The following is a 9,696-nucleotide window of genomic DNA, read 5'->3' on the forward strand; positions in this document are numbered from 1 at the left end:
TCCCCCACCCACACCGTCCCGCGCCATCCCGCACCCCTCCCCGACCTCCATCGCCCCTTCCACGTTGGCCAGCCGCGTGGCGGCCGTCCCCGCCCCGTCCCCGTCCCCGCCCCGTCCCACCGCGACCGTCCGGCCTCCCCCTCCGCCGGGTCGCCGCCTCCTCCAGCAGCCGTTGTCGGTGTCAAAACCGGCGGATCTCGGGTATGGGGTCTCGATCTGTGCGTCTAAGGCCAATGGTAACAGGAGGCAGGGGAGACGATGTTTTACCCAGGTTCGGGCCCTCTCGATGGAGGTAAAACCCTACTTCGTGCTTGATTGATCTTGATGATATGAGTATTACAAGAGTTGATCTACCACGAGATCGTAGAGGCTAAACCCTAGAAGCTAGCCTATGATGATTATGATTGTCTTCCCCCTAAGGACTAAACCCTCCGGTTTATATAGACACCGGAGGGGGCTAGGGTTTACACAGAGTCGGTTACAAAGAAGTAAATCTAACATCCGGATCACCAAGCTTGTCTTCCACGCAAAGGAGAGTCCCATCCGAACACGGGACGAAGTCTTGAGTCTTGTATCTTCACGGTCCAACAGTACGGCCAAAGTATATAGTCCGGCTGTCCGGATACCCCCTAATCTAGGACTCCCTCAGTAGCCCCTGAACCAGGCTTCAATGACGATGAGTCTGGCTCATAGATTGTCTTTGGCATTGCAAGGCGGGTTCCATCTCCGAATATTCCAAAGCAAACCTCGAACACTTAAGTCGTGTCCGGCTCTGCAAGACGATTTTCACATACCACCGTAGAGAGAACAATATTCCATAAATATAATCTGCTGACAAATTTAGGTAATGTGCCATTATACCACGGTCGAGTCATTATTTGAACCGTTTTCCCACAACCAGCCACCGCACATATTGCGAGGCGGCTTCCTCGGCACGTCTTGTCGAAACAGAGATCATGTCCCCTTATCACGGGATTCTCATCAATACGGGTACGGGTAACCCAACCGCGCCATCAATCATGGCGCTTGGGAAATAATCGATTTTTAACGGGCAAGTGGGGAGGCGCACCACTTTCGTCGCATCTATAAAGGGATAAGGATCCCCCAATTTTACCCACGCCTTCTTCCTCCTTTGCTTATCCATTCTCGCACCCTCGAGCTCCAGCGCCCTAGTTCACGCCTTCTCCGCACAACCAAACATGTCCGGAGCAGGAGGCAAGTAGGTGGCATCCACCGTCAAGGAGGAGCATATTACGAAGCTCCGGGCGGCCGGATACTTGGCCGCAGATATCGCACATCGGCTGTCGAACGCAGGGCAGATTATTCCGACTCCGGGACCCCACGAGAGGGTCGCGTTCCTCGCCCACTCCGTCCGCGGACTGGGATTCCCCCTCCACCCATTCGTCCGTGGGCTCATGTTTTATTACGGACTGGATTTTCACGATCTGGCCCCTAACTTCATCCTCAACATCTCGGTATTTATCGTCGTGCGCGAGGCCTTTCTCCGCATTAGGCCCCATTTTGGCCTGTGGCTAAAGATCTTCAACGTAAAGCCGAAGATAGTGGTCGGCCAGCAGGCGGAGTGTGGTGGCGCCATGATGGGCAATACGCCCAATGTCACCTGGCTTGAAGGCTCCTTTGCGGAGACCGTGAAAGGGTGGCAATCGGGGTGGTTCTATATCACCGAGCCGTGCGATGCCAACTGGGTGGCGGCCCCTGAATTTCGATCCGGCATCCCTGTGCGGCTCACTTCCTGGAAGAGGAAGGGCCTGGCCTGGGGCACATCTGCGGAGCTGACCGGACTCCAGAACTGCGTCCAAAACATGATAACCAAGAGTATCAAACTGGTCAATGTGATCCAGGTCATGCTATTCCGCCGGATTCTCCTGTGTCAGAAACTGGCATTCAACCTGTGGGAGTTCGATGCGGCCCAACACCAGACACTGCAAGAGCTCTTTGACACGACGCACAAAGATGCCTGGAATGTGTTGTTCAAGGTCAGCGAGGTTCCTCTCCCCACCTCTGAGGACTGCGGACTTAGCGCCACGCGCCAGGCTAACGCGGTAAGCATTCTATATTTCAAGATGTGCCTTTCCCCAGTATATTCGTGGGAGAAACTTAGGCCACTGTGCTAATTTTAACAGGAATATGTGGGTGGAGCGGATCGATTGTTCGGCTCCCTTGCCTGAGGACCCAGCAGACAAAGTCCTGACGGAGATGCTGGCTCCGACACTCTATGAGGTGCCGGAGAAGAAGGCCAAGAAAAAGGCCACGGGGACCAGAAGAAGTTCCCGACGCAACATGGTGCCGGACTCATCGTCCGAAGACACCGGGGTGCACTCCTCCAATGACAACGAGGAGGAGGAGGAGGAGGAGGAGGAGGAGGAAAACCCTCTCCCAGAAAACGAAGGGGGGAAGAAAAGGAAGGCTACCTTTTCTGGGGAGGCCGAAGGGTCCAAGAAGGGACATACCCTCCCGCTGGACCACTCCACAACCGCCGCCTACAGCGAGGAGGAGTGGCTACCTAGGGGCAAGCCCCTGGTGAGATCGTAAGTATCCACACTCTGCAATACTTTTAGTGCGACTTAGCTTCATAGTTTGTTATAACGCTGAACACGTATATGCAGTCTGGCCAGGGCCCATCCCAAGGTATCCTCTTCGGATGGGTCTTTGAGCGATTCGGCGATGAATTCGCTCCCAACGACCACCTCCCCTTGGCCTGTAGATGACTCGGAGGTGTGGTCCCAAAGGGTACCAGAGCAGGGGAAGGCGGATCTGGAGACGCCCCAAGGCGAAATTCCAGACGCCGGGCACAAGGGGAGTAAGATCCCCGCAGTTTATGCTGACAAGAGCCACAACAAGTCGGGCTCCCAGCTGGACACTGTACCGGAACCTCCAAAGGTTCCGGATTCGGGTAGGCAGCCCCTCGCTAAGGAGGGTGAGCCGGCCGTGCCGATGACTTCCGTTGCGCCAGAGGCATCAGATAGTCTGCTGGAAGTGCTTCGCGTCGCTTCCATGGATGAAGAGCACCGTACTCTTATGAGTGCGGTGATTCAGAAGGTTCGGTCCGCCAAAGGCGGATTGACCGAAGCCTGCACCAGACTCCCGACAGGCTTTGAGGTAAGTAATCAAAAGTGTGAGAAATTGTCACCCGATAGACAGTAGCCCCTGATACTCTGTTTGGTGTTCGGAAAGAAAAGCCAAACGGAGGTCAACTCTAAACCGTATTAGTCTAACAGTATGTGTCTATGTGAATAAGCAGGCAGTGGTGCTTGCCGCTGCTGCCCGCACAACAGAGGTCACCGGACTCATACAGGACCTTGAGCTGGCCGAAGAGGAGCTCAGCCTCACGAAGAGGCAGCTCGAAGAGAACAAAGGTGAGTGATACCCCGTTCACATATCATATACAGGAGAAAAAAATTGGTGACGCAAAAAGCATCATGATTTTGTAATAGGGGCCACGACTGAAGTGGCGGCCCTGAAGAAAGCGCTATCCGAGGCCGAAGACAAGGCGGCTGCGGAGCGCATTGAGCGTGAAAAGCAAGATGCTAGGGTGGGCGAGGTACAACAAGAGCTCCAGGATCTCGTCAAGAAGTTCGAGTCCTTGGAGCATGACTTCAAGACGAAGGAGTCTGAGCTTGCGAAGGCCCTTTTGAGCATGAAAGACGCCAAGGCCGAAGCGCAAATGGCCCAGCAGGAAATCCAAGCAGCCAAGAAGATAGCGGCAGGTAAGGCATTCATTATGCAAAGCAAGCATGAGGAGGAGACATTTCTTTTACTTACCCGAATTTGAAGCTCTCCAGGGGCATTCGCAGATCTGCCACGCAGCATATCGAATGCCACGGAGTTCTACCGTGCCGAAGAGGTGAGCTCACGGAGAAGCTGTTCTGGTCCCAGTATGCTGGAGCCGAACACCCAATGCCTCTGAGTGATCAACTGAAGCAATTGGTTGAACTCCACAAGGTGGCCGAAGTGGCCATGAAGGATTTCATTGTCCGGATGTGGCCTGGTGAGCCCCTGCCCGCCAGCTACTTCAGCCTTATAAAGCGGATGGTAACTGCCTGTCCGCGGCTTGAAGTTATCAAGCGATCCGTTTGCATTGAGGGTGCCCGCCGGGCCTTTGCCCGTGCGAAGATGCATTGGGCCAAGTGGATGCAGAGAAGCTGGTGAAGGAAGGACCGCCGGAGGGCAAGGCGCATCGCTACCCCGAGAAATATTATGATGGCGTGATGAAAGGCACTCGTCTCGTGGCCGATGAATGTACCAAGGACACAATCTTTGAGTGAATGTACTGATGTCGTCTTTGTAATATGAAGACGAACTTGTTTGCGCTATATAGCATTTTGTTGATTTAAAATATTACCTTCTGTGCGGCTGTTTATAAAATTCTGAAAGTAGGCCAGTCGTCAGCTTCTGCCCGCACGTAACTAGTACTGGGGTGTTCGTGGAAAACCCAAAACACTCTTTTATCCAAATTTTTGGTCCTTGAAGGAGGTGTTTGGCGCAGCGAACAAGGCAATCAGACTATGCGGCTTTATAACTCTCACTTAGCCATAGAAGTCTACAATTTTAAATTGCGGCGAAGCCCCTAGAATTCGGAAAGCCGAATTGGGGCGCTATACACGCCTAAATCGGACGAGGTCGATTCCTCGCCTAAAGCGGAAAAAATCTTTAAGGATTTTAAGACCTCTCGAACCGCGACTAGCTCTCGCCGCATCATGACAGTCAGTTTTCGGCTTTCTCTACTGAGGTGCTCGTTCGGACGAACCGGGACACAATCGCAGTAGTTCTCCCTGCGCTACCTTAGCCTATATAATGGAACGTAAGGTACCAAAACAAGGGAGCCTGGCAAACTCAACTATTGACCCAAGACATGATTCGGAGCTGATGCATATAATGCTATAAGTTCAGGGTGCCGCACTGTTGAAAGTGTTCGGACTTATTTTGCCGTATTAAGGGGCACCATGAGAAGCCCCTGGCAAACTGACCTTACCAAAGTCCACGGATTCAATATTAAATAAACATTTTTAGGGAAAATGTGAGGATAGGAATAATATGCTGATGCTATATATTATCTCCAATTGATAAATAATACGTCCAAGCATATGTGTACAATTAATGCTTGAGCATAAGCAAATAGGACTATTTGACATGTCCTACCCAAGGGCGGGCCGCATGCGGGTATGTAAAACAGGTGTAACGATTATTGATAGATACCACCTGGGTATTCCCTGTGTGCGCAAAGACTTTTGCCTCCTTGGTTTATTCTCCTGTGATAAGCCCGACGATCTAGTCTTCTGAGGGGGCTGCCCGGAAGTAGGGTCCGAAAAGAGAAAGAAGGTTATTTAAAGTATGTGGCGGTTGAACCACACTGTGGACCGCGTCATCGTTGCGCCTCTGCCTATGCCCATGGTATTTTGAGTGCATAATTGTGTACGCGCGGCACAAATGCAGCCTAAATGGGGCTAGGGCAGAGGCCGGACTGCTAGTCGCGCTCTTGGCGTGCCTGGCGATCCTGTTGCAAGGTACTCCGGACTCGCTTGACAGTGTTCGCGGTTGTTGTCGCCGGATTGGTGGTTTGTCGGAGAAGGCTGCTTTGTACGTCTGCCACGAGGGCTGCAGTATGCTCTTCTGTACGGAGAGAGCGGTCTGTGTTTCCATTGACTGTTATAACCCCGCGAGGTCCTGTCATCTTGAGCTTGAGGTATGCATAGTGTGGTACCGCATTGAATCGAGCGAATGTGGTTCGTCCAAGCAGTGCATGATAGCCACTACGGAAAGGGACGATATCGAAGATTAACTCCTCGCTTCAGAAAAAGTTATATGGGGATCTGAAGACCACTTCCAGTGTTATGCAACCCGTACAGCGGGCCTCTACTCCTGGAATTACACCTTTGAAGGTGGTTTTGGTGGGCTTGATCCTCGAAGGATCAATGCCCATTTTGCGCATTGTGTCCTGGTAAAGCAGGTTCAGGCTACTGCCACCGTCCATAAGGACTCGCGTAAGGTGGAATCCATCGATGATTGGGTCGAGGACCAATGCTGCTGAACCACCGTGACGGATGCTGGTAGGGTGATCCCTGCGATCAAAAGTGATCGGACAGGCTAACCATGGGTTGAACTTTGGGGTGACTGGCTCCATCACATAGACGTGCCTTAGTGCTCGTTTTCGTTCCCGTTTGGGAATGTGGGTGGCATAGATCATATTGACCATCCTCACCTGGGGAGGAAATTTCTTCTGTCCCCCCGTGTTCGGACGCCGGGGCTCCATGTCATCGTCGCTGTGCAGCCCCTTGTCCTTGTTCTTGGGGTTTATTTTGCCGGCCTGTTTGAACACCCAGCAATCTCTGTTAGTGTGGTTTGCTGGCTTATCAGGGGTGCCGTGAATTTGGCACGAGCGATCAAGTATGCGGTCCAGACTGGACGATCCCTGATTGTTTCTTTTGAACGGCTTTTTCCGCTGACCGGATTTTGAGCCACTGAATCCGGCGTTGACTACCGTGTCTTCAGTGTTGTCGCCATTGTTCCGACGCTTATGTCTGTTGCGCCGTGGCTTGCCGTTATTGTCGCGGACATCTGAAGTTCCGGAGTTTATTGGTGTGGTGCTACTGCGAGCCAACCAGTTGTCCTCGCCCGCGCAAAAGCGGGTCATGGGTGTCGTGAGGGCCGCCATGGACTTCGGCTTTTCCTGGCCGAGGTGTCGGGCGAGCCACTCGTCGCGGATATTATGTTTAAAGGCCGGCAAGGCTTCGGCGTCTGGACAGTCGACAATTTGGTTCTTTTTAGTTAGGAACCGAGTCCAGAATTTCCTGGCTGATTCTATGGGATGTTGGGTAATGTGACTCAAGTCATCAGCATCCGGTGGTCGCACGTACGTGCCCTAGAAGTTGTCGAGGAATGCGTCCTCCAGGTTTTCCCAACTGCCGATGGAATTCGCCAATAGGCTATTTAGCTAGTGTCGGGCCGGTCCTTTGAGTTTAAGGGGAAGATACTTGATGGCATGTAGATCGTCACCGCAGGCCATGTGAATGTGGAGAAGGAAATCTTCGATCCATACTGCGGGGTCTGTTGTGCCATCGTATGATTCAATGTTTACGGGTTTAAACCCTTATGGGAATTCGTGATCCATCACTTCATCAGTGAAGCAGAGGGGGTGTGCGGCGCCTCTATGCCGGGGTATGTGGCTATGCAGTTCGAATAAGTCTGGTTGGCTATGTTCGGCCCGGCCGGACTTGTTGATAGTGTATCCGGCATGACGATCATCGTCACGTGTTGGGGCGCGCCCCCGCGATCCGTAGATCGATCTTCGCTGTCCTGCCTTGTTTTCCAGTATGTCTTGCAGGTCCTGCCTATTGCCCCGGGCCATAGTGTATTGGCGTGGGGGTGCGGGCTGGTGTTCGGGCTGATACGCTGTTTTATCCCGGCCACGAGGTGGCCGGTCAGCCTCGTCCTGTGCTGGAAGTATAGGCTCCTCCTCGAGTTGAGGTAGCAAATTGTGCTTTGGGTAACCTTTGGTGTGGCGCTCGAGTCCATATTCCTTGGCTTCCAGGACTTTAGTCCATCTGTCTGTGAGCAGATCTTGATCAGCTTGGAGCTGCTGCTGCTTCTTTTTCAGGCTCCTCGTAGTGGCCATAAGCCGGCGCTTGAAGCGCTCCTGCTCTACGGGATCCTCAGGCACGCTGAATTCATCGTCGTCGAGGCTCATCTCGTCTTTGGAGGGGGGCATGTAGTTGTCCTCCTCCGGGTATCCGTCCGTCGCCTGTTCGTCTGGGCTGACCTGCCCGTCTTCCTGTTCGGCCTGCTCGTAGGCCGGCTGATCGGGGTTGTATTCGTCTTCGGCACCATCCGGATTGTTTTCGTCTCCTGTGCCGGTTTTGTGGTGGCGGGGCTTGGAGCGGCGCCGATGACGCTCATGCTTTGCTTTCTTCCTTGAGGGGTTATCCTCCATTGCTTCACGCCATTGGTTTCTTTTGGAGTATCCACCATATATATATCATATGTGGAGGTGGCTGTCCAGCGCCACGTGGGCGGTGGTTCCTGTTCTTCTCCTACATCGTCATCCACACCGTCGATATCTTCAGAGTCGAGGTCGAGCACGTCGGTCAAATCATCGACAGTGTTAATGAAGTGGGTGGTGGGTGGGCAACTAATTCCCTTGTCGCCTGCTTCCCACTCGAGCCGGACATAGTTCGGCCAAGAGTCTCCTGACAAAGAGAGAGACTTTAATGAGTTCAGCATGTTGCCAAAGGGCGAGTGCTGGAAGATATCCGCAGCGGTGAACTCCATTACCGGAGCCCAACCAGATTCGGTGGGCTCAGGGGCGCGCGCTCTGGAACCTACAGCCGGACACGAGTCCGGGGGTCCGGTGACACAGGCTTCCTTGGGGGTGGAGTCTGTGTTCGGCTCTACCGTTGATAAGTGTGCGGCCTCCAGGGCGGGGTCCATCTACCCGACCTCGGACGACGTGATCTGCCCCGGATTTAGGTCCGGAGCTCCTGCAGGTGCGATATCCCAAGTATTGTCCGACAGCAGGTCTAAGCCGTGCTCGTCGTGACTGTTCGGCGCTCCTGGCTTAGGCCCGAATCCGTCGAAGATCAAGTCTCCGCGGATATCGGCCATGTCATTTAAGTTTCCGAACCTGACCTGATGGCCAGGGGCGTAGCTGTCGATCTGCTCCAGATGGCCAAGCGAATTGGCCCGCAATGCGAAGCCTCCAAACACGAAGATCTGTCCGGGGAGAAAAGTCTCACCCTGGACCACGTTGTTGTTGATGATAGTAGGAGCCATTGAGCCTTGCAACGACGACATAGAGGAACTCTCAATGAAAGCACCAATGTCGGTATCAAAACCGGTGGATCTCAGGTAGGGGGTCCCGATCTGTGCATCTAAGGCCAATGGTAACAGGAGGCAGGGGACACGATGTTTTACCCAGGTTCGGGCCCTCTCGATGGAGGTAAAACCCTACTTCATGCTTGATTGATCTTGATGATATGAGTATTAGAAGAGTTGATCTACCACGAGATCGTAGAGGCTAAACCCTAGAAGCTAGCCTATGATGATTATGATTGTCTTCCCCCTATGGACTAAACCCTCCGGTTTATATAGATATCGGAAGGGCTAGGGTTTACACAGAGTTGGTTACAAAGAAGTAAATCTAACATCTGGATCGCCAATCTTGTCTTCCACGCAAAGGAGAGTACCATCCGGACACGGGACGAAGTCTTGAGTCTTGTATCTTCACGGTCCAACAGTCTGGCCAAAGTATATAGTCTAGCTGTCCGGATACCCCCTAATCCAGGACTCCCTAAGCCGCCGCGGCCGTCCGGCCTCCCCCTCCACCAGGTGAGCTCCTCCCCATTTTTTAATTAGTTTCTTTTTGTGTCTTTTAGTTTAGTTTCTCTTTTAGTTTTAGTTTAGTTTATTTTAGATTAGTTTTAGTTTTAGTTTATTTTATTTTAGTTTATTTTAGATCCGTTTTATTTTTAGTTTAGAAGAAGAAGTAGAAGGAGAAAGAGGGAGGAACAGGAGGAGGGAGAAGAAGAAAGAAGAAAAGAAGAAGAAGAGGAAAAAGGAGAAGAAGACGAAGAAGAAGAAGAAGAAGAAGAAGAAGAAGAAGAAGAAAGAGGAGAGGATGAGAAGAAGAAGACGAAGAAGAAGAAGAAGAAGAAGAAGAAGAAGAAGAAGAATAAGAAATAG

The sequence above is a fragment of the Triticum dicoccoides genome, chromosome 3B (assembly GCF_002162155.2).
Source record: "Triticum dicoccoides isolate Atlit2015 ecotype Zavitan chromosome 3B, WEW_v2.0, whole genome shotgun sequence".
Taxonomy (NCBI): Eukaryota; Viridiplantae; Streptophyta; class Magnoliopsida; order Poales; family Poaceae; genus Triticum; species Triticum dicoccoides.